The 25,797-nt window shown below is 42.8% G+C and overlaps 1 protein-coding gene across 4 annotated transcripts in view; it reads right to left on the bottom strand.

The window, feature by feature from the left end:
- The window catches only part of LOC135546122 (leucine-rich repeat and fibronectin type III domain-containing protein 1-like protein), a 113,218-nt gene that overhangs the window by 47,071 nt on the left and 40,350 nt on the right, over positions 1 to 25,797 (bottom strand). For 3 of the 4 annotated variants that reach the window (XR_010456544.1, XM_064974289.1, XM_064974286.1), the window contains exon 2: positions 7,433 to 7,639. The gene's annotated coding sequence lies outside the window, so the exon portion shown is untranslated. Of the gene's footprint in view, positions 1 to 7,432; positions 7,640 to 9,840; positions 9,963 to 25,797 lie in introns of those variants that run through there. The other variant, XM_064974287.1, reaches the window with a different exon arrangement.

A 25,797-nucleotide genomic window follows, 5' to 3' on the forward strand; every position in this document is an offset into this window, starting at 1 on the left:
ATGAGTGAAAACACGAATATATCTGTATAGAAGACGCCAACTGGGAATGCATATACAGTTGTAGCAAAAACACGCAGTCATCCACCCACACACTTAAAAACTCATTTTACACGAATACACACGCAAATACACAAAACAGCAATGCACACACAACACACAGCACGAGTGCATGCGTAACCCACACACACACACACACACACACACACACTCTGAACAAAAGAAACGATTGGTAGTCCTATTACAAATGGTAAAGATCTTCCTGAAATGAGGTAGCGAGACAGATTTGAAGTGCTGCGAACTGCCGATGGCCGAGATGTTCCCATCTCTCTCGTCGTAAAATGGCACTTGAATGTATTTATCGTGGTAATTCCTTGCTCATGGCAAAGTACCCTAAACACACACACACACACTATCTGTATTTACGACAGCCTTTCTACAGCTACAGTTCTCAGCATTGCAATGGGAATTTGTCATCGGCCATTAAAAAGGCCTTATGTTCTTCTCTGTGAATTGAATGAAACCATTGAATGGAATTGGAATGGAGATGTAGGATGCCATTGAATAGCTTCTCGCGTGTGACCAAGTGGCCATCCGCCATACAGCATCAGCAGAAACATAGCAACTGCCCATATGCATCTCATTTCACCCACCCATTTCACAGCTGCACCTTGGATTACGGGGCTGATGCTATGGTGAATACCAAACAGACATAAAGCCATGGAAACCATGTTGAAACTGTACAAACATTCAATTTGATCTAGTGAATAGAGGTGCGGTAGACACTGATGCAGTTAGTCTCAAGGTCAAATCACTGTGTGAGACATTTAAGCTGCCATACATACCGTAATAGCACACATAGCGTAAGTAGATCAAATGGGGTGGATGCTCTGACAAACGTTTACCTCCTGGTCCTTCATAATTAAAAAGGAATTAACTGTACTGCCAGCCAACACAAAATCCAACTTAGCTTCCGTCAAGTGCTTATCCTGTAGCAATCCCGTCCTTTTAAAACGACATGTCAACCGCTATTAGCAACTGTAAATTGCGGTTTAGCAGTGAATCCAAATAAAGATTAACAATAAACATACAGATGTGTAGCTCCGTTGTTGAATACATGGCGGGTCAGGTTGCGTTCAATTCGATAAGGGGAGATGTGGGTAAATGGCAAAACAACATGGCCGCTGTTAAATTTCCCTCTGTTAATCATCTCTCTCTCAGGCTATAAGCTGTTGTAAGACAACACCATCATCTAAAAGGTCAACAATCTGCTCTAAGAATGAGGGCCTGATTTCCAACTCCTCTCATATCACATATGCTGAAGCCACAGCCCCGTCAGCTGGGGAAACATCATTATGTGGGCAGAAATCTCCCAAGGTACAGGGCTTAAAATGCCAAGCAGCTAACCGTCAGCTCTCTGGTGAATCTTGGTGTGGAGACTGGAGACAGTTGACACCCCAGAGCTTATTTACGGGATGAGCCTCCACTCTGCTCTGCTCTGACAGAATTCTCTGACCCCCGTGCCACCCCACAATGGAGATGGATTAGGGCTGTCGGGCTGTGGAGTGGAACGGTCTGCAGTGCCCCAGGAAGGGCCCAGTCGATGAGAAGGGAGAAGAGAATAGGAGCAAGACCCAGAGCGGTTCACTACGCATGGAGTAAACACAGCCAGGGCGACACTTGATGGCTGCGATATCTAGTCACGTCGCATGAAGTGTTCGTTTATCACAGCAATGTGGCACCACATCCTGTGTGTCTGGCTGACATGTTTTGACAGATATGCACTCATGTCATTATTTTCTGTGGTATGTAATGAGCTACAAATATCACAGTGGTGTTTTTCCCCCCTACTTGATGTTATGAAGCCGATATTCAAACAGAAGAGTTCCACAAATATTTTTGGGGGGATAAGTAGACGATTCTGGTTTGTGTGTTTGTTCAGAACGCTGCTCTGGTCTGGAGCTCATCCATTAGCCCACGGACCAAAGGCCTATCTCTCTCACATCCCATTACACACCACCGCCACTCTCCTCCTCAGATGAAGGGATGGACTGGAAAGAGAGAAAACAAAGTGCTTCAGCAAGACGCTGTGCCATGCAGCTCTGCTATTGGTCAGGGTGACCCTCAGAGTGTGCTCCGAGGTGTTCGGTCTCATAGCAACCGCAGACGAACAGACAGACTAGGGGTCTAGGAGAAGGAGATTGGGTTTCAAAAACCCCGTAAATTGTATATTTGGAAACTTGTGTTTGTTTGTGCTTGGGCCTGTGTATGATTGAGATGGACTGCGGCGGTGTTCAGAAGGAGGAGAGTCAATCATTTGACATCAGCCACTGAGTTATTTCAAGAGACACATAAACACTGAGGTGCAACATACCAGCATATCCTATATAGTACATTTACGGTATTGCTAGTAGATACCCACATAGTTCCAGTAATTGCGCTAACACTAGTTAGCATTGGCTCGCAAAACTACCTCTAGCTTCCTTCATACTGGCTACAGACACAGAAATGGTACCCAATGAGTTCATCTGACTCTGTAGAAGTAGACGAAGGGCCTCAGTGCTAAAATCCCGAAGTATCCTTTGAATCATTAACTCCGCTGAGTGACATCAACTACACAGTATTAATGGGGAAACAGGGCAAAAAGAGCTTCTCGCTGTCTGTGCTCGTCAAATAAAATGGATAACGCACACACCGCACATTACAGTAACTGGGTTCTGTTTGATGCCCGACACTGAGAAGACTTTCCTCCAGGGTATTTTGGAGCCATATTCAATGTGCTCCAGTGGTTAAGTTACAGTACGACATTGTGTGATTATTGCAAGGCAAAATAACCTCAGGGTTTAGTATAACCTACCGTACCATAAAACCAGTGAGCCTTCAAAAATAAAAACCCTGCTTTGACTGGAGCCTTCAGAGATCAACTATTTTGCTGTGAAACCCTACGATCGGCGTTTATACCTCAAAAGTCGACGGAGCCCTCGCCACACATCCCCCACATTGGCCGCGACAAGCTACTGAGATTTAAGCCGCGCGGGGAATACAGTGCACGTCATGGGGATACCACCGCGAACACATAGCACTGCGATTGAATGACCCGCCCGCAATAGCCCCGCAGCATACCGCGACCGTGACATACCGCAGCACTAATCGAACGCGACTGGTCAGAATGTATGGGGTGCGTACATTTCCTGCAGAGTCACGGCAGGCCTCAAATGAGCGTGGAAATCAAAGCGCCAAGAAAATACTCGGTCGGCGGTGGACTTTACGTGGTGACACTGGCAAGCCAGGTTCCCTTTGAAAGCCCCTTTTTAGCTGAAAGAGGCTAGGCGGGGGCCCTACTTGGTAGTCAGCCGTGCTAACCGAGCTCCATTCAGGATCGCCACATGCAGCTGTTCCTCTAGGGCTCGTCCGTTCGAAGAGATGAGACAAACTGTTTAAAGGTGTACACTGCTTGTGGTGTTGGAAGTGGGGTCACCATGCTCTTTATTTCATTTGAATATTCCGTTTCTTTACCCCCTCTTGGCATCTTACTTTGCGGTGAAATAAAAAGAGGAAAATAGTGACAAACTAGAGGAAAATAGTGCAATTGTAGAATGTGAAGCATATAGAATATTGTTTTTGTTTTACATTGAATCAGACACGGTTAGATTTGCGTATCACAATCTGCCCGATTTTGCACGACTGGCATACTTTTCAGATTGCTGAGTAGGTTCATATTTAAATCCGTGTGCCGTTTCTTCTGCTACACCCCGGCTGCTATTACTTTGGATGAAAGGCAGTGAGACATATTCAATGGTTTTAGAATTGTCAGATCGTTCCTCAAGTCTCACAGTTCCTTCATAGACAAGTCTGTGAAGCCTTTGTCTGACTGTCACATCACTGCATTACTGTGTGGTTCACCCAGATAAAATAACGTAGCTTCCCATAAAGTAACGTTTTTTTTTTTAAATAACAATGAATAAAGGTGGTATATGATGCTGTGCTATCCCCAAAATATGGTCATTTAACAGACTTTTATCCAAAGCTGTCAACAGTAAGACATGTGGGAATGAAACACACAACCCCGCTGCTGCCTGAACCATGCTCTAAACCATAGAAGGTATTATAACTACCATACACAGAAATCAAGTGATTTTATCCACATGTGATGCTGGGATAAAAAAAAAGAGTTGCATTTCTGTCTGTTTGCCTACTTCTTATTTCTCCATCATGTGACAAAGAGCCAGTCCTTCAGCCTCAGAGCATTATAAAATCCACTCGAGTATGCTTCATCAACCTTTCCTATGCAAAACTAGCTGAAATCAAGTATTCCATGGCCATACCGTAATGTGAATCTACACTGTTTGCCTAGTATTACTAAAACTACAAAATGCATAGAGAATATATGAATTCTCCCCTGTCCCGCAGTAGAAAATGTCCTTCGGTTTTTGCCTATGTTTCATGTGATTATAGTTGTGCTGCAAGGGTACCCAAGGGGAAAGGAACTCTGCAGTCTGTGATGGGACCCAGTACAGTTTGATTGAGTCCGATTTCAGAGCCACTCTCTTCTGTCACATCTCCCCGGAAAAGGGTTTGAATAATCTCTAGCAGCTTCAGCAGACTTGCTCCATTTCACAGCGACTCTCAGTGAATTACCCTGGGAGAAGACACACTCCCTCCCTGGATATATCTGCCTCGACTCATCCCTGTCTCCCACTGCCCCCCACCGAACCCATCCATACATGTCCCGCATCCACAACCCTTCATCTCTCTCTCTCTCTCTCTCTCACACACCTTTGCCTCAGCTCCCATATCCATCCATCGTAATCTCCAACATATGGAAAAGAATCATGAGAATGAAATAATCTGATATGGCAGAAGAGGATTATTTGTACAACAATCTAATAAGAATCTGGTAAGATTGTATATGTGTTGCCTTATATGACAGTGGTGTATTTGTATATCTGTTGCCTTATATGACAGTGATGTATTTGTATATGTGTTGCCTTATATAGCAGTGGTGTATTTGTATATGTGTTGCCTTATATGACAGTGATGTATTTGTATATGTGTTGCCTTATATGACAGTGGTGTATTTGTATATGTGTTGCCTTATATGACAGTGGTGTATTTGTATATGTGTTGCCTTATATGACAGTGGTGTATTTGTATATGTGTTGCCTTATATGACAGTGGTGTATTTGTATATGTGTTGCCTTATATGACAGTGGTGTATTTGTATATGTGTTGCCTTATATGACAGTGGTGTATTTGTATATGTGTTGCCTTATATGACTTTATATGTCATACACAATTGAATAAATGAAATGATGCCAACAAAGATATGGTATGACATATTTAAGACAAAATACTGTATACGAATTATATGAGTCACCTATAAATATTTTATGAAAAGTATCTTCTGAGAATGTAACCGCTACAAAAATAAAGGATTTCCTTAATAGGTTTCACATAGTTTTTTTGAAAGTCAAAAATTTCTATAACAAAAATACAATATTTGTATATACATTTTCATGTATGAGTTTCCATGGTGAAGGTTGGGCAGCACTGGACTGTTGCTTTATCTACAGCTATGCCTTTGGTCTCCCATCCAGGGTTTTAATCAAGCCCATCCCTGCTTAGGTTTGATATCTATCACTGACTACTACCAATGTGCTACCACTTAATAACTATATAGATTCACTGCTGTTATCAAAGTCATTCCTCCTCATCTCCTCACTCTTTCTCTTCCTCCTCTCCTCTTCTTCTTCTGATCATCCTCCTGTCCTCCTCCAACTCTCTTCCTCCTGCTCTTCCTCCTCCTGCTCGCTGCAGACTGCTTCTTTTTTCAAAAAGTGTCACATTGCATGCGTCAATGATGTCAGGCAGTGGTATGCAAGTGCTTTGAAATGAGTATGTCCCATGTACGTGAGACTTCAGATGCTATGCGTTTTATATAACGCATGCAACATTTCTGTTATGTCTAAATGTTAACCACCCGTATAAGTCAGATCTCACGAGAATCTTCTAAGTGTATTTGCTGCCATATGTATTACTGACAGGTTCCAGGTAAAACATACAGGAATCTTGTTCAATTCTTCTATAGCTTTTCCATATGGGATCCTGCTATCCTACCTTCTCTGATCTGCTCTCCATCCCCTACCCTACAGACTATCCATCAACCAATCCAACATTCTACCAATCCACCTATGCATCCACCCATGTATCCATCCACCCTCAAACCCACCCAGCCATCCAACTAGCCACCCTCTGTAAAGTCAATATTCAAGATGGCTCCAGAATGGACAAATCATTCCAAGGGAATTCTTCTCTGTTTTTCTCCATTAACTCAAAGATGTAGAAATATCAATTTATGCACATTTAACACCACCACCTGCCCCAAAATGACCTGTTGGCATTTCTAGCGCAGTGTTTTCCTTAAATAAAAAATCTTAACAACATGCAAATAGAAAAAGGGCACTTTAGGGTCCGTTACGTGTTTCTACGGAAATGTCAAGGTCTCAGAATAGCTGAGAAATACTGCAAGACCTATCCAGGCAAATGACAAAATGACTCACTCAGACTGCACGCTGTGTTATCTTCAAGCATTATCCCCATTTCTCTTTTCTGTTAGGGCTCGTTCAGTGATCAATTCACCGCTAAATGTAGGATGCACATCAATGTTACTGGCTTTTAAAGCAACATCGAAAGTGCCTGAATAAATTAAGACTGGCACACAAGACAACCCTGGGTGCACATAGGCACAGCTACAGTATTCTTTTCAACTTCACAAGTAGTAGTTGAGTTTGTGCTAATGTACAAGCAGATTTGACCTATGTATAAAGTTGTGGTAGGTTCTGCCCCATTAAGGGGCCAGTCACTATGTGTTAAGGTACAGTTGACTTGTGACCCCAGGCCAGACAGGGGCCGCTGCCTCAGGGGACAGGCTACAGCAGCTCCCTGCACTTGATAGAGGCTGTGACACTGACCTTTGACCTTAAACCTCCACACACTAAGGGCAGCTCTCCCAGAGGGACGTTGTAGCAGGTGCCGCCATGGCAACCGGTTGTGAAAAGTTAAACCGGCCCTTAAAACTCAGCCAAGACGAATAGAAATGGGAAAGGCTTCCTTTAAATTCTGTCAATTCAGTTCTTGGTAATGAGATCCCACAAACCCAACTGGTGGTTTAGGGTTGGGATTTGGACTCATCAAAATCACCATTATTGATGGGCCAGATGGCCAGCAGATTGGAAATTGTGCGGGAGCTGTCTCTTGTCTTGGATATGTCAACGTTCCCCCTTCGTGCCTCTGAAATCAAGACCAAGTCCAAGACAGCTGTCCGCCATCAAGCCACTGCAGCCTCATTACAATATTCAAGGGAAAGTCTGTCCATTATGCACACAGTGCTGTTCAATACGAGATGTATCGAGGCACGCCGCACTGACATGCATACCTCTATCTGGTGTAGTCTGGCAGGGTCGTGATCCTCATGAAGACTGTGTGGGCTGGGTTGGCCTAGCAGAGGAGGGCAGACATGGGCAGCTATGTGGTCAGGGTGCCGGTGAGCAGGTGGTAAGGTTGACTACCCAAGCAGCAACTGGGTGTCGGTACTGGGAACTAAAGGAAACAACTGGGTCCCTTGTGGAGGATGTCCATTGACCTGTGGGTGAGAGAGAGAGAGACACACAACATGATATACACTGACTGTACAAAACATTAAGAACACCTTCCCAATATTGAGTTGCAATTCGTCAGGGCATGGCAGTGCTCCACAATGCCACTTAATATAATGTTTACATACCCTACATTACTCATCTCATATGTATATACTGTACTCTATACCATCTACTGCATCTTGCCTATGCCGTTCTGTACCATCACTCATTCATATATCTTTATGTACATATTCTTCATCCCTTTACACTTGTCTGTATAAGGTAGCTGTTGTGAAATTGTTAGGTTAGATTACTCGTTGGTTATACCTGCATTGTCGGAACTGGAAGCACAAGCATTTCGCTACACTCGCATTAACATCTGCTAACCATGTGTATGTGACAAATAAAATTTGATTTGATTTGATGTTGACTCCACAGTCCCCACAGTTGTGTCAAGCTGGCTGGATGTCCTTTGGGTGGTGGACCATTCTTGATACACAAGGGAAACTGTTGAGCGTGAAAAACCCAGCAGCATTGCAGTTCAGGACACAAACCGGTGCGCCGGGCACCTACTACCATACCCCGTTCAAGGGCACTTCAGTCTTTTGTCTTGCCCATTCACCCTCTGAAGGGCACACATACATACAATCCATGTCTCAATTGTCTCAAAGCTTAAAAATCCTTATTTAACCTGTATCCTCCCCTTCATCCACACGGATTGAAGTTGATTTAACAAGTGACATCAATAAGGTATCATAGCTTTCACATGGATTCACCCAGTCACAGTCTTTGTCACGGAAAGATCAGGTGTAACGTTTTGTACACTCAGTGTACATGCTTGATATGTTTGAAGAAAAAAACATGTGGGATGCACTAACATCGGGTAGGTTGTAGAACAATCTACCAACAACGAAATCTAAATCAGAGAACAGTTATGTGGTACGATGAAACACTTTCCACAATTGATTCTACTCCATTCCAGACTGGATTCGATCCAAGATTTATTCTATCCACTGATATATGCGCTGCTCAACTTAACTATAATATCCTCATCTTTATTCTATTCTATGTATTCTAATCTGAGAGTTCGTGACAGATCTATTCCCCTCAGAAACGGTCCCTTCTCCGGCTGACCTCTCAGGGGGAGAGCCAAGTTAAACTCTGCAGGGACTCCAAATCAGCCCAACTCGCCGCCTCACACTCGGGCTTAGAACTTTTTGCACATGCTGTCGGAAAAATATGCCCCAGAGTAGCAGAGCATATTTGCATTTTTGCAGAGAGGAAAAACAGTGCATGATAACAACACACTGATGCACTTGTCAAGTCCTTACTAACAAAGGGAGAGGAAAATAACAGACTCGCTCACACACAACCCAAACAAAGAGACTGATGGTTAACCCTGGGGTTATGTACATTGTTGACCTGCTTTCAGACGAGACGGGAAGGAATTGGGTTTTTATTTCATCCGGGTATTTACCTACAAAACACATTCCCGTCTTCCACTCCGTCGCTCTTTCCCACCTTCACATCCATCTTTCTCCTCTCCTCTCTCCCTCGCTCAGCAATATGATCGTAATTGGACAACCCCTCATTAGCGCCTGCATAACAAAACCCCATATGCTCCCGTTGGTTTCATGATCTAGCGAGAGGCTTGGTGGTGGCATAGGTTGCCATGAAAAAGCATTGCCATCACTTACAGAAATAAGACACTACCTATGGTATTATTGATCACAATTCATCAGTGTAGCCATGTGTAAAGGGGTAGCTCACGTTTCCCTGATTTACCATTTCCTGCATTTTTGATCCTCCATGTACTGAGCTGAAAGTTGGAGTTGAAAACAGCTCGATGTGACACCTGAACTGAAATGCACAGGCTGGCCCTTTGTCTGTGGCGTGTGCCCTCTGTACCCACATGCTCTGTGTGTTTGAACAGACCTGGCCCAACTCTGGGACGGGTTACACACAGGAATCTGTGACTGGGGCGACAGGGTAGCCTAGTGGTTAGCCTAGTGGTTAGAGCATTGGACTAGTAACCGGAAGGTTGCAAGTTCAAATCCCTGAGCTGACAAGGTACAAATCTGTCGTTCTGCCCCTGAACAGGCAGTTAACCCACTGTTCCTAGGCCATCATTGAAAATAAGAATGTGTTCTTTAACTGATTTGCCAAGTTAAACAAAGGTAAAATAAAAACAAAAAATTCAACTCACCCAGATGAGCACAGCGTCATGTCTTGCCTAGTTAAATAAAGGTTTAATAAATACAACAACAAACAAAAACATATGGGGGAGCTGAGTGATCAGATGTAACCGTCGGCTCAACAGCCCTGTCAACCAGCAGAAAAACAACACCAGTGGGTTACTTTGATCAGACGGAAAAGACGTTCATTTTCCAAACCACAACACAAACGTCAGACAGGAAACACTGGCAGCTGCTGTATGTGGATGAGGGGCGTGTGTGGATAGTGTCGGGTAAACGCGCCTGTTGTGTCTGCGAGACAGGCTGAAATATCCACTTAGGCACAAGAACCCTGAATAAATAGAGAATGCATTAAGATGGGTTAAAAAAAAGAAGGTGGGTGTGTTTGTGTGTGAAAACTGATGCGTGAGTGCATGTGTGTGTGAGTGCATGACTGGGGAATGTGTTCAAAGTACACATACATGTGCGCATCCCACTGACACGTCTCCTAGCCGTGAATAACCAATCTGTCCATAGGGACATGCTGCGCTGTCTGACCTCGCACAGCTGTTCACGAGGAGAGGATTACACGTCTTAACATACAAAGGAATCGGTCAGCCACATAAATACTACTGGAAAGTCATTCCGGTGTCCATGCATAGTACACACATCAAAGATAAACCACGTCGGTTCTCATATTGCCAGTCAGTGAGACGCTTGTGATTCTGAGTGTGTCACCGTGTCTGGAGATTGGAGAGGGCTCTAGCCAGTCCAGTGGCTTATTCCAGAACAGTGGGCGCAGCACTGTGAAGCACTGTGGGTGGATAGATGCCGAGATGTCACTTTGCATTGAGCAGAAGGAACGCTTTATAATTGGAGCCCACTCTCGCGATCTGCAGGGTGGAGAGCGACGGCCTCGGCGTGGTGTGAATGCAGTCACTCGTATTACAGCAGCGTTCCAAGTCACACACCCCTGTCGCCTCTACTGCAAAACCAACCGAAGGAGTGAGGCACCTCGTGTGAAACTGAGGGGTTAGTGCTCACCGCGATACATTACAATAAATCACGCTTACAAAGTCTCTGAACGCATGCGATGCAAATGGTCCCATCTTATCTTCTCTCTCCAGCTTTGGTACCAAGGCGACAGATGCAAGACTACTGATAACCGACCGGCAGATGTGAGCCTAGCGAAATCCCAAGAGAACATTTCTCCGCATTACTGCCAACAGATACGAATCTGCTTTGCAAGCAGGGAGACAATTCAACTAGGTTTTTAGCAAAGGCATCACATTTGCTCCTCATTACAAGTATGCAAACGGATCTCGACACACCCTCACTCCCTAGAATACAAGCGTCCAGTGGACCTAGCGTTAGGCTTATTGGCATCTATTATTGGTCTGATTATCTCCCAAGTTAATGTCCTCCCTCCTTGTGGCTGTCATTTGCCAAATGCTGGTGTGGATGTGTTTCTGACACCTCTGGGTTACGGGCCTGTTTGCAGACGATGCAGTCGAGCGTCTCTCTCCTCAGCCTATCCTCTGTCTGTCTCGACAGCGGCTGTAGCAAGGCCCAGCTCGCCTCCCCTCTCTCTCTGACTGCACCGCTAACGATTTAGTCTATATATAACCCCCCCGTCTGTTTGCGTTTCCCTCCTTTTCTCATCTCATGCTCTAGCCCTGCACCAGACCCATGCATCTAAACCCCATTTCCATTAAAACTCCACAGCGGGTACCACAATAAGACACGTTGGTGTGGATAAAGAATGGCACAGTTTGAGTGAAAGGCTCAATATTTGCTGGTTGCTAGCTTTTGACGGTTGTGGCAAAGATGAAAGAAGAAAACGGCAAATGTGAGCACATGAGGTGCGGTGAACGAGGGGGGGGGGGGGTGGAGAGACGTGCCTGTTCTTCTGCCAGATAGCGCCGAAGGCTCTGTGTCTTACTGCAGTCAATCCAGAATGTCTGGCGGAGACGGATGTAATCTTCTGAACACCAGCGTGTTCATGTCAACGCCGTTCCCATCTCGGCTTGTAAGACAGTCGTCGGCAGTGACATCATGAACATTCGATTGCCTTCCAACATCAAACGTGTCATTGCAGTTATGTAAAAGTATAAAGACAAAATGACATCACCGGCATGGTGGTCCAAATAACACAACTGCTGTATTTCAACACCAATAAACACATCTGTTTAAATATGTCATTTGGTATACGTCAGTGTAGCAAGCCAGGCAACTAAAAGCAACTTTCTTTTTTTGGTTAGTTTCTAGCTAGGTAGCACTCCCTAAAAAACTGCCACTTCCATGCAGCTACGACCTGAAGTGGCTTTTCTTAGCAGGTTAGGAAAGCGTTTTCGCCAACCCTAACCCCAACCCTTTTACTAAACTTAACCTAAGTTCTCCTAACCTGCTAAAAATAATCACTTCCATTCGTAGCTGTTTCGAAGTGGCGTGTTTTTAGGGAATCTCCTAATGTTAGCCAGTTCAAATAATGACCAAAGCATAGCTGACGACATCTTAACTTTAGACAATTTGTGTTCATTATTACAGGAAGATAAATCAGAACAGGGTCATTATTTACAAGGTAATGATAATGACCTGATAATGATAGATAATCAAATAAAATCAAATGTTATTGATTGCAAACACATATTTAGCAGAATGATAATGATAGATAATGACCTGAAATGGTCTCTTCCCACAGACAGTGTGGTGAAGACGTCGCAACAGCACATATTGAACCTCAGGAGGCTGAAGAAATTCGGCTTGGCCCCTAAGACCCTCACAAAAATCTCAGATGCATAGCAACCGCAGGGCTTTCCAGAGGGTGGTGCGGTCAGCCCAACGCAATACTGGTGGCGCCCTGCCTGCCCTAGAAGCACAAGCATTTCGCTACACTCGCATTAACCTGTCTGAGCACGGAACCCGCTAGCGGGCTGAAATTTCACAACATACGGTGATCGCTAACATAAACAGTCATATTAACATCTGCTAGCCATGTGTATGTGACCAATACAATTTGATTTGATTTGACTGTCTATGCGATTGGATCGAGAGCAATCACTGCAGCTGTTCACAACATGTTAGTAGGCAAACGGACATCGTCAAATCAAAACTCAACCTTAATTTACCCGGTGAGTCGCAGGGATTTTCCAAACTCCGTTTTAGACGAGACTGACTTTATGGACTAAATGATCCTTTCACACTTTGCAGTGAATTGTGCCACTCGATGAACTGTTTCTGAGTAATATCGATGCCACATAGGCCGTTTTGTAAGGGAGGTGTTGCTTTGTAAAGGCAGTCCCTCTTAAACTCCAGATTTTTTTTAAGGCAGCCATGGTAAATAGACGGTCTCCGTTCCCATCGTTTTCTTTCAACCTACTGTTGAGACTAGCCTAGGTCGTAATCAGTGGAGGCTGCTGAATGGAATGGCATCAAACCATGTGTGTATGATGTGCTTGATACCATTCCACTTAATCCACTCCAGCCATTGCCACGAGCCCGTCCTCCCCAAATAAGGTGCCACCAACCTCCAGTGGTTGCAATAGTAGAATGAACCAGGTCCCAATTTCAAAATCAACTAGCCCATGTCAGCTAAATAGATTTAGCTAAGTAGTTAAGTGAGGCTATCCAGCTATCTAAACCTTGTAGTTATGATGGCAAGATTACGTGTCAAGCGGCCTAGACTTCCGAGGGGGCCCCCCAATTTGAGTTTGTTGTAATGTTTGAGTCTTGCAGACATCATTAGAACACACAAAAGACATGGCAAAAAATGTAGAATTGCAGGAAATAAGCATTAAAACGGCAACTCTGCCAACAAGAGGTGTGTGAACAGTTGAACAGTTGTGTCATGGACAGGTTTTTGAGTGTGTCATGGACAGGTTTTTGAGTGTGTGTGTGTGTGTGTGTGTGTGTGTGTGTGTGTGTGTGTGTGTGTGTATATTAACACCCCTGTTAATACACTGATAAATGACTATATCCACCTGGGTCGTCTCAAATACTATATGAGTAGCCCTGCTTTAAGGTTTTACTTTGACCAGGCACATGGACCTCAGTCGATCTGTACAATACAGCCCAGAGATTGTAAACAATTCTAGCTTCCTTTTACTTCTTGAAACCCTTTATCTGATGTATTGTTCGGGCAATTGAAAGTAGGACTATTTTTCTTCATTGACTTCCTCTGCCCTGAAATTGTGGAGGTGCTTTGCCATCATGTTGTGATATTTTTCCACTAAATTGACTTAATTCGATCAGGCTCGGCACAAGGTCCTCCAGCATGGGCTATATTTAAGAGCAAATCCTCATGACCTTTTGGGAGCTCTGTGTCCGCTGGATGCCAGCCACTTAGCCTCACTCTTTCCCTCCAAGACTGAGTGCACCAGGGTGGAAGAGTTAAGCTAGCCCGGATCCTCAGGCTGATTGGGACTGAAACCCCTTCATCTCAATGTTGGCACAACACAACGATGTTGTTCCTGCTTTTACCATGTCCTCCATCTCTCTATATCTATTTGTCTGTCTCACTCTCCTCCTGGGCTCCAGTCTCTCACTTCAGCAAACAGCTTGACCTTGAGATGTCCTGGCCCTCCCTCCCCCGCTCCATCCCTCGCCTCAGCCTCCCCTCCCCTCCGGCTGCATCTGTACTCATTAATTTATCCACGTCTTTATTTTGTGACAACCGGCTATCCTCTCCGCCTGAACGGCCATCGTGATGTAACGTGAGTGGTTGCTCGACGAACACCCCTACGCCTCTAACTCCTGGCGCTGTGTCCTCTGCCTCACGTACGTCAGAATCAGCTCCACTAATAGGGACTTTGACGGGCAGAGGAGAGGGAACCCTGGTGAGACCCCCTATCATTACTGACCGGCAACGTGAGCAGACAAGCTAATGGGCTGCGGTGTTGGAACAGGCATAAAAACAGGCATTAGAGCACATGCTATTGACATTCTCTGAAACCTCCATTACAGGACATGCCGTTCAACATTGCACAGTCTTCCAAAGCCCTCCAACCATGTCACATCTTAAAAGCCCTTTATCAACATGCCAACCGCTAAAGTGTCTACATCCAGTATCGCTGCAAGATGGCCAATTACCTTATACACACACAGCTATACTCCACCTCCTTGGGGATGACATTTCAGGCGAGTTCAGGGGACCTAGTTGACACGAGCACCACCACCTAAGAAAATGTCTGTAAGGGATCACACACAATTTAGGCAGTTTTTATGCCCACAAGCTATGTCAATAACACCCATGAAAACTATGACATCTCATCCAACAGTAGAGTAATGGGAAGCAGTTACAGGAGGGTCTTTTTTTATAACCCCACCTACCTGCAATCAAGCAAAGATAAAGATTTGCTTACGACCCTCACATACAACCACTATTTGAACAGATCACAACAATACGCCCAATGGCACTGTTGGCCCAGCAAAATGTAGCAGACTGCCCAAGAATACGTTTAAGAGGTGGAAAATATAGACATTTTTAAAGACGCAAAAATGTGTATAGGTGCATGAGGTCTGCGCTGGTTGTCTGCTCTTGTTGCCCACAAGTGACAGTGGCAATTTTACACTGATGTCTGGAAAACAACAAGCTTTGCTCAGTGTAATAAATTATTTAAAAAAATAATGCGAACTGGATGGAATATGGGGAAAAATGCGCTGTGTTTTTTAAAATTTATATTCAATGCTACCAGGAAGTAATTTTCTGAAACTTGTTTCAAATGAATGAGTCACCCAGGATTCACCAAACAATATGTTGAAAGAGGAAGCAAAGTACTTTAAGCATATGTTTTTGTATCAGTCTCCTCCATCTCCACTAACCAAAGTTAATTGTAAGGATTTTTTTTCCTATTAATAAAGTCAAATTAACAGCTGTGTAGAAGGTCTCATGTGAAGGCCAAATTACAGAGGAGGAACTTCTTGATGCAATTAAAGCTTGACGTCTGGAAAAACTCCAGGGCTGAATGGCATACCAGTGAAAGTATACTAAAACGTTATTGATGTACCCAGAGGACTGTTACTGGCATGTTTTAAGCACTCCGATAAAAATGGTAGATTAACAGATACTCAACAAGAAGGTCTGATTTTAGTATTACTGAAACAGGAACCAAGTGGTAAATATAAAGATCCAGTCCACAAAAAAATGGAGGCTCTTTACACTTCAGTGTTGTGATGCAAAACATTTTGCAAAGTGCATAGCACTTAGAATTAAAATAATCTCTTATACAATGGGTTAATTTGTGTACAATAACCATAGGTGTAAAATAGTAAATAATGGCCACTTCTCAGAAAGCTTTAAACTGTCAAGAGGAGCAAACTATCCAACAATAATATCAAGTGCCAAGAAATCCAGAGCTTAAAAACAGACAAACAGATGTGTCATTGTACACTGATGATTCATGTTTTCTTTTAAATGCACAATTTGTATCCCTCCACAGCCTCATAGAGGATCAATAACTATTTTTTCTAACCTCTCTGGATTAAAAGCAAACTATGATAAGTGTACTATATTATATTAGTATAACTATATTATGTATTGGATCACAAAAAAACTACTTTTACATTACTGTGTAGTTTACCAATAAAATGATCTGACGGTGAACTGGACATACTCTGTATTCATATTCCGAAAGAAAGAAATTATCTCATTACAATATATTTGAAAAGAAAGTTAGCAAAAATAGATAAGATCTTGCTACCATGGAATGGTACCTGCCTATTTGTGGAAAAATCAGATTAACAATTTATTCATATCGCAGTTGATATATTTGCTTATGGCCTTGCCTATATCTAGCGACTTGTTTTTAATATATGAGCAAAACAGATTCAATTTTATTTGAAAGGGCAAGCCACACAAAATTAAATGGGCCTATTTAAATAATGAATATAAATTCAGAGGGCAAAAAATATTAAAGCATTAGACCTCTCACTAAAGACTTCAGTCATACAAAAGTTATACTTAAATCCAAACTGGTTCTCTAGTAAATTAGTAAGAATGCTCACCCCATGTTCAAGAATGGCCCTTTCCCCTTTATTCAGATTACAACCTCTCACTTTTGGTTATTTGAAAATGAAATCTCCAAAATATCAAAAAAGTTGGTTTGAATTTCAGTTTAAACCACCAACAAATATTATGGTTAAACTCAAATATACTAATTGATTTAAAAAAAAAATGGGGGGGAAATAAATTAAGTCATAAACAGGACTGGTGGAGTTATGTCACACATGCAACTAAAAACAATATGGAAATGTCTGCTCTCTTCAAAATTACAACCAATTAATTGCAGCATTACCAAAAATGGAAAAGGTGAGTAGAAGGGGAGAAAGTAAGGAACTTATCTGTCGGTTCTGCATTAAAGACCAAAATAGGACTAAGAAAATTGGGACAAATAAAAAAGTATACCAGCTTCATTTGTGGACCCCAAAGAAATGATCATATAAACTATAAACTCAGCAAAAAAATAAACGTCCCGTTTTCAGGACCCTGTCTTTCAAAGATAGTTTGTAAAAATCCAAATAACTTCACAGATCTTCATAGTAAAGGGTTTAAACACTGTTTCCCATGTTTGTTCAATGAACCATAAACAATTAATGAACATGCACTTGTGGAACGGTCATTAAGACACTAACAGCTTACAGACGGTGGGTAATTAAGGTCACAGTTATGAAAACTCAGGACACTAAAGAGACCTTTCTACTGACTCTGAAAAACACCAAAAGAAAGATGCCCAGGGTCCCTGATCATCTGCGTGAACGTGCCTTAGTCCTCATGCCTCCTTGCAGCATGCCTAACAACACCTGCACAGGATCGGTACATCCGAACATCACACCTGCGAGACAGGTACAGGATTGCAACAACAACTGCCCGAGTTACACCAGGAACGCACAATCCCTCCATCAGTGCTCAGACTGTCCGCAATAGGCTGAGAGAGGCTGGACTGAGGGCTTGTAGGCCTGTTGTAAGGCAGGTCCTCACCAGACATCTCCGGCAACAACGTCGCCTATGGGCACAAACCCACCGTCAATGGACTAGAAAAGACTGGCAAAAAGTGCTCTTCACTGACAAGTCGCAGTTTTGTCTCACCAGGGATGATGATCGGATTCGCGTTTATCGCTGAAGGAATGAACGTTACACCGAAGGCTATACTCTGGAGCGGGATTGAATGTCCAGGAACTTGCAGGTGCCTTGGTGGAAGAGTGGGGTAACATCTCACAGAAAGAACTGTCAAATCTGGTGCAGTCTATGAGGAGGAGATGCACTGCAGTACTTAATGCAGCTGGTGGCCACACCAGATACTGACTGTTACTTTTGATTTTGAACCCTCCTAACATTATTCCATTTCTGTTAGTCACATGTCTGTGGAACTTGTTCAGTTTATGTCTCAGTTGTTGAATCTTGTTATGTTCATACAAATATTTACACATGTTGAAGTTTGCTGAAAATAAATGCAGTTGACAGTGAGAAGATGTTTTCTTTTTTTTGCTAAGTTTAGATTGCAAAATAGTTGGGAACAGATTTTTGATGTACCGATTCCATGGCACATGGTTTGTGAACTGATACACAAAACAGGTTTGGATTTAAAACGTATAGTTTTTCAAATTAAATGATTATACAATATTCTTGCAAACAATAGAATGCTATATATATACAGTGCCTTGCGAAAGTATTCGGCCCCCTTGAACTTTGCGACCTTTTGCCACATTTCAGGCTTCAAACATAAAGATATAAAACTGTATTTTTTTTGTGAAGAATCAACAACAAGTGGGACACAATCATGAAGTGGAACGACATTTATTGGATATTTCAAACTTTTTTAACAAATCAAAAACTGAAAAATCGGGCGTGCAATATTATTCAGCCCCCTTAAGTTAATACTTTGTAGCGCCACCTTTTGCTGCGATTACAGCTGTAAGCCGCTTGGGGTATGTCTCTATCAGTTTTGCACATCGAGAGACTGAAATTTTTTCCCATTCCTCCTTGCAAAACAGCTCGAGCTCAGTGAGGATGGATGGAGAGCATTTGTGAACAGCAGGTTTCAGTTCTTTCCACAGATTCTCAATTGGATTCAGGTCTGGACTTTGACTTGGCCATTCTAACACCTGGATATGTTGATTTTTGAACCATTCCATTGTAGATTTTGCTTTATGTTTTGTATCATTGTTTTGTTGGAAGAGAACTCTCCGTCCCAGTCTCAGGTCTTTTGCAGACTCCATCAGGTTTTCTTCCAGAATGGTCCTGTATTTGGCTCCATCTATCTTCCCATCAATTTTAACCATCTTCCCTGTCCCTGCTGAAGAAAAGCAGGCCCAAACCATGATGCTGCCACCACCATGTTTGACAGTGGGGATGGTGTGGTCAGGGTGATGAGCTGTGTTGCTTTTACGCCAAACATAACGTTTTGCATTGTTGCCAAAAAGTTCAATTTTGGTTTCATCTGACCAGAGCACCTTCTTCCACATGTTTGGTGTGTCTCCCAGGTGGCTTATGGCAAACTTTAAACTTATATATATATATAAGGGGGATACAACCATGCCAGCTCTGTAGATTTTGCTGCGAAGAGACAAGCATTAGATCAATTATTTTATTACTGTAGCTTTTATTTTTTGCAGGAGGTTCAGGATTGGCTGAAGAACTGCAAATAGCCCTTCTGTCTGATAAAATAAAGTCAGTCAATCGATCAATAATATAATAATACTCTTAGCAAAACTGTATATATTTTATTTACAATATGTAGCATTTACAAGAATAGAAAGGTTCAGAGCTTTTGTGAAACACCACATAGAAATATATTGGCAAATAGAACTGGATGGGAGGGGTTGAGTGGAGCTGAAGGATGGCACTAAAAACAAACAAAAGATTACTATTGTAAAATATAGTGCATACATAAAATGTAAATAGTTTGCATAAGCTGGAAGTGGAAGACTAAGAGTTGTTGTCCATTAGTTTACTCCAATTATGGGAGGGATGGTAGGGTTAGGGGAAAATATTAATATTAAAATATTAACTAAAATATATATTAATTGTATTTATTTACAAAAAAAATGATATAGGCGATTGGAAAGTATGCAGACAATTACATTGATGGAAGCCACAATCTAATATATATACACACAGTGGGGCAAAAAAAGTATTTAGTCAGCCACCAATTGTGCAAGTTCTCCCACTTAAAAAGATGAGAGAGGCCTGTAATTTTCATCATAGGTACACTTCAACTATGACAGACAAAATGAGAAAAAAATCCAGAAAATCACATTGTAGGATTTTTTATGAATTTATTTGCAAATTATGGTGGAAAATAAGTATTTGGTCAATAACAAAAGTTTATCTAAATACTTTGTTATATACCTTTGTTGGCAATGACAGAGGTCAAACGTTTTCTGTAAGTCTTCACAAGGTTTTCACACACTGTTGCTGGTATTTTGGCCCATTCCTCCATGCAGATCTCCTCTAGAGCAGTGATGTTTTGGAGCTGTTGCTGGGCAACACGGACTTTCAACTCCCTCCAAAGATTTTCTATGGGCTTGAGATCTGGAGACTGGCTAGGCCACTCCAGGACCTTGAAATGCTTCTTAAGAAGCCACTCCTCCGTTGCCCGGGCGGTGTGTTTGGGATCATTGTCATGCTGAAAGACCAAGCCACGTTTCATCTTCAATGCCCTTGCTGATGGAAGGAGGTTTTCACTCAAAATCTCACGATACATGGCCCCATTCATTCTTTCCTTTACACGGATCAGTCATCCTGGTCCCTTTGCAGAAAAACAGCCCCAAAGCATGATGTTTCCACCCCCATGCTTCACAGTAGGTATGGTATTCTTTGGATGCAACTCAGCATTCTTTGTCCTCCAAACACGACGAGTTGAGTTTTTACCAAAAAAGTAATATTTTGGTTTCATCTGACCATATGACATTCTCCCAATCTTCTTCTGGATCATCCAAATGCTCTCTAGCAAACTTCAGACGGGCCTGGACATGTACTGGCTTAAGCAGGGGGACACATCTGGCACTGCAGGATTTGAGTCCTTGGCGGCGTAGTGTGTTACTGATGGTAGGCTTTGTAACTTTGGTCCCAGCTCTCTGCAGGTCATTCAGTAGGTCCCCCCATGTGGTTCTGGGATTTTTGCTCACCGTTCCTGTGATCATTTTGACCCCACGGGGTGAGATCTTGCGTGGAGCCCCAGATCGAGGGAGATTATCAGTGGTCTTGTATGTCTTCCATTTCCTAATAATTGCTTCTCCCACTGTTGATTTCTTCAAACCACGCTGCTTACCTATTGTAGATTCAGTCTTCCCAGCCTGGTGTAGGTCTACAATTTTGTTTCTGGTGTCCTTTGACAACTATTTGGTCTTGGCCATAGTGGAGTTTGGAGTGTGACTGTTTGAGGTTGTGGACAGGTGTCTTTTATACTGATAACAAGTTCAAACAGGTGCCATAAATACAGGTAACGCATAGAGGACAGAGGAGCCTCTTAAAGAAGAAGTTACAGGTCTGTGAGAGCCAGAAATGTTGCTTGTTTGTAGGTGACCAAATACTTATTTTCCACCATAATTTGCGAATAAATTCATAAAAAACGTGATTTTCTGGAATTGTTTCTCTCATTTTGTCTGTCATAGTTGAAAAGTACCTATGATGAAAATTACAGGCCTCTCTCATCTTTTTAAGTGGGAGAACTTGCACAATTGGTGGCTGACTAAATACTTTTTTGCCCACTGTATGTATATATATATATATATATCACAGAATTGTCTGCTGTCGGGGACAAAGGAAATGCTCCAATGACAAAAAAAGTCAATATTGTGTGTGAAAATGACTGGGGTGACAGACTATTCCTCTCCGTGGGATTGGTGAAGCAGACAGAGAGAGAACCACCAGTTTCTCCAAGGGACCCCGACGGAGAATGAAACAATCCACAACCAGAACCCCCCCTCGGGCTTGCACATCACAGACAGCTAGGCTGCAAGTTCACTTTGAACGGACTGAAGCGTTCTACCATTCTGGAGGGACGTATTCGCATATCAGCTGGGATGGCTTGGGGGGGGGGGGTCGAGGCTGTGTGAGTCTTGTGCTAGATTGTAGCTGGTGTGTTCAACCTTCAACTCGTGGTCAGGCTTACTCGGAAGACAGACATTACACAGTGCATACAACTGCATCAGATGGGGCAAAACTAAAACCTCGTAGATCGTAGCTGGTGTGTTCAACCTTCAACTCGTGGTCAGGCTTGCTCGGAAGACAGACATTACACAGTACATACAACTGCATCAGATGGGGCAAAACTAAAACCTCAGAGCATCGACGTTATCCACTTGTGGTGTTTCAAACCTTTCACTGTGAAGAAATAGTTATTCCCTTGCAACTTTTATAATTTCATATACAGCTCGGTCAAAAGCTTAAATATTGATCCCCCCCAAAAAGAAAAAAAGTGCTGGTACCCATCGCTAACAGTAGGTGCTCTGAGGCCCATGCAGAGCATCTGAAGGGGCAAGTTAAGGTTTCATCTGTCAGCAGCCAGGCTCTCTCTTTCTCTCTCTATCTCTCTCAGCAGCCAGCTAGTTTAAAATGTCATTAGTCTGACTGCAGCCCTGGCCGTCTCGCCTTGTTATGCTCTCTGGCAAACTCCAGGCTTGCTGCATTATGTATTCTTCCCGTTAGCTTCCTGCCACGGAACTAATAACGTTTTTTTTTTTTTTTACTCCTCTTTTTCTTCTGGGGAGGTGAAGAAGTACAAGGAGAGGTTGGGAGGGGAGGGTGGAGGGTGAATATAGAGATAAATCAGATGTAGTGGGAACGTGTTCCACTCGAGTGATCGCTCCCAATGGAGACTACCCATCCCCGTGACAGTCTGCAACTCTGCTACTCACTTCCAAACGAGCTACAGTAAAAACGAAGAGGGGAGGAGGGAGGGAATGCGTCGGCAAAGGAACGCATGCTTCCAGGATGAGTGGCGCCTCTATGGGACCGGCCTCTGGCTGATATGATATGTATCCGCCTTTTACCACTTCATTTGCATGACAGTGGAACTTTTCAGGGAGAGGAAAGATGTGTTTGCATGGCTTTCCTCGAACTGACATTTGGAGATGACACCCGCATGCTTCTACATTTTCTTTTGTAGATGCTGCCCCATAGCTTAAAAATAGCACCGTAATATCAACGGTCCACCACCATATATTATGGTAGGCAAGGGGTTATTTTCTGCTCATGCATTCTCCCACTGGTGTGCCTGGCCAAAGAGCTCTATTTTCATGTTATCCAAGAAATGTGAACACCTAGATTTTGCGGAAAGGCATCGGGGACCTGGATTGGAAACGGAGCTTTGGTCCGATGACATAAAAACAGAGTTGTTTCAACCACACACACCAATGAGAAGAAGATAACCCCACACCTACTGTAGTATGGTGGCGGATCTTGGATGTTACGGGGTCTTTTGCTTTTTCCTGATCACTTCCTGAGGCCCTTGTTTAAGGTCAACGGCATTATGAACTTCACCCAGTACCAGGATTTATTCAAAAACCTGGTTGCTTCCAGCATGACAATAACCCCAAGCACACATCAAAATCCACAAAGAAATGGTTCATTGGCATTTAAAAAAAAATCTCCATCTCTCTGATTCTGTATTGAAGTAATGGCTAAGATCCCTCCCAATGGGTTCCTCAACTCATAAAACACTTTAGAAAAAGGCTCAGTGGCGTAATCCTCGCAGTGTGAAGTATTGATGGGTATTGTAAACAGGGGTGTCAATCATTTAGACCCCTATCTTTTTTGAGAAAAAAACTTTCTCTGAGCAAATGTATTAGTGTAAAATCATATAATTTCCCCATTTTTTTTAGGAGCATACAATATAGCTCAGTATTTGAATGATTTATTTCATACAGTAATTTCTGCTCATCTTTATCAAGGGTGTCAATAATTTCGGACCCCACAGAATACGGTCACATCATATTAAGTAAACATTGGTCTACTGTGATAGATGATTAGCACAATAATTTACGTAATTAACAAGATAATTACAGTCATGTCTTGTGCACTCAGGCTCGCAACCCTTCCGCATGTTGAAGACAACATCATCCTTCACTAATGATCGAATTTCCACCAGATTATTGTAGAAGAAAAAAAAAACATGGAAAAACATGGAAAGACAGACAAGTTACTGTAAAACGACTCCATTTTATTTTATTCGTGCCTGAAACCAGAACAGCAGCACTCCAGCCTCAATGGACTGTTTCATACATCAAAAAAATATATAAAATAAACAAACATCTGCCTCCTTTCCCTTCACACCAGCTTCCTCAATGCAGTCCTTGGGGCATTGCTGCACTACAGAAATAAACCCTGCTGGGAGTCGACACCACATGAATCAATAGACATCGATGACAGAGCAATTCCGAAGGGAATACAGGAGTTCATATGGCACGCTGCATCCCTCATTGCTCATTGGCCGCCGTTTATCTTTTGAGTCATCTGACTCACCACCCCATTCCCATACCATCCATCCCTATATGATTGGTTTCTGACTGCAGCTTCACCCTGTGAGCCATTTTTAAAAAGAGTTGCAGTGTAATCCCCATGAGCTAATTGGTTAAACATTTTCCCTTTAAAGATACAGATGGCTGCAGGCACAGATGTTTTAATTTAGGCCATTGATTAGCAGTTATCCCCTGCCTGACTCACTAGCTAGCATTAGATACCTGCTATGATCCAGCAACTCCTTCGCTGCAATGTGACCAATAACGACATGTGCACAATGGGTTTTCCTGGGCCAATCCATCCATGACATGTAATGAAGCAATCAATCACTCAGGCACGTGTATCTGGCACATAGCCTGTGGCAACTTACACAGTGACACCTGCGGTCATGACTATAAGTTGTGGATCTATGACATGACTCACACCTGGGTGCATCATGTGTATACTTCCAAGGCCCAACTGTGCGTTGTAAAGAAGAGCATTTGGTTTGAGTATTTTGACTGGCAGGAAGTAAAACATCTCCGTGGTCAATTGATGCAATAGGCTACTTCCAGACAGTTTGTCTTCCCGTTGAGAGGAGGACAAAATGGATCAAAAGAAGAAAAAAACACTTTGGGTTTGTTTCTGTTTTCTACTCTAAATGATTTGCTGCTCCGGGACTTCAGCTCGCTGAGCTAATCCTTGGACCACTTGTCAACAGTTTGGCAGACAAGACATTGGCAGGCGAGGCAGATTTGGGTCTGTCTACTGACTGAAGTCCAACTAGAACTTTCAATATGCTTACCTAATCCGCTGCTCCACATGTCTTCCAAGCACTTCAATTTCCTGCCTCACAATGTCTTCCAAACACATCATTTGTACATTGTAATTTGGCCCCTGCAATACCATCAGGTCTGTACAGTAAATGACTGATCCATAATCTATTAGTGGATATGTCAGTAGTTAATCAGTCTGAATGTATCCTCTTTTAATCTGGTCCCGTCCATTGATACCAAGCAATGTCAATGTCAATGTCACTGATATGTGATTATGGTAATCACCAATGGATCAATTATTCAAAATCACTAAAGTGGCAATCTCCTTTGGGAGATGTCATAAATGCTCATCTAGACCAGTTTGCACAGCATGCCTCTATGGCACAATGATAGAGGAGCAGAGCATGAGCGTGAGTGAGAGAGAGAGAGACCATATTAGAGACACATATTTCCATCAGATTACACAGACCCACAATGAATTCGAAAACAAAACCACTTTTTATAAACTCCCATATCTACTTGGTGAAATACCACAGTGTGCCATCACAGCAGCAAGATGTGTGAGCTGTTCCCACAAGAAAAGGGCAACCAGTGAAGAACAAACACCATTGTAAATACAGCCCATATTTATTTTCCCTTTTGTACTTTAACTATTTGCACATATGACATTTGAAATGTCTTTATTATTTTGGAACTTTTGTGAGTGTAATGTTTACTGCACATTTTTATAGTTTATTTAACTTTTGCTTATTATCTACTTCACTTGCTTTGGCAAT

The sequence above is a fragment of the Oncorhynchus masou genome, chromosome 9, assembly GCF_036934945.1.
Source record: "Oncorhynchus masou masou isolate Uvic2021 chromosome 9, UVic_Omas_1.1, whole genome shotgun sequence".
NCBI classification, from domain to species: domain Eukaryota; kingdom Metazoa; phylum Chordata; class Actinopteri; order Salmoniformes; family Salmonidae; genus Oncorhynchus; species Oncorhynchus masou.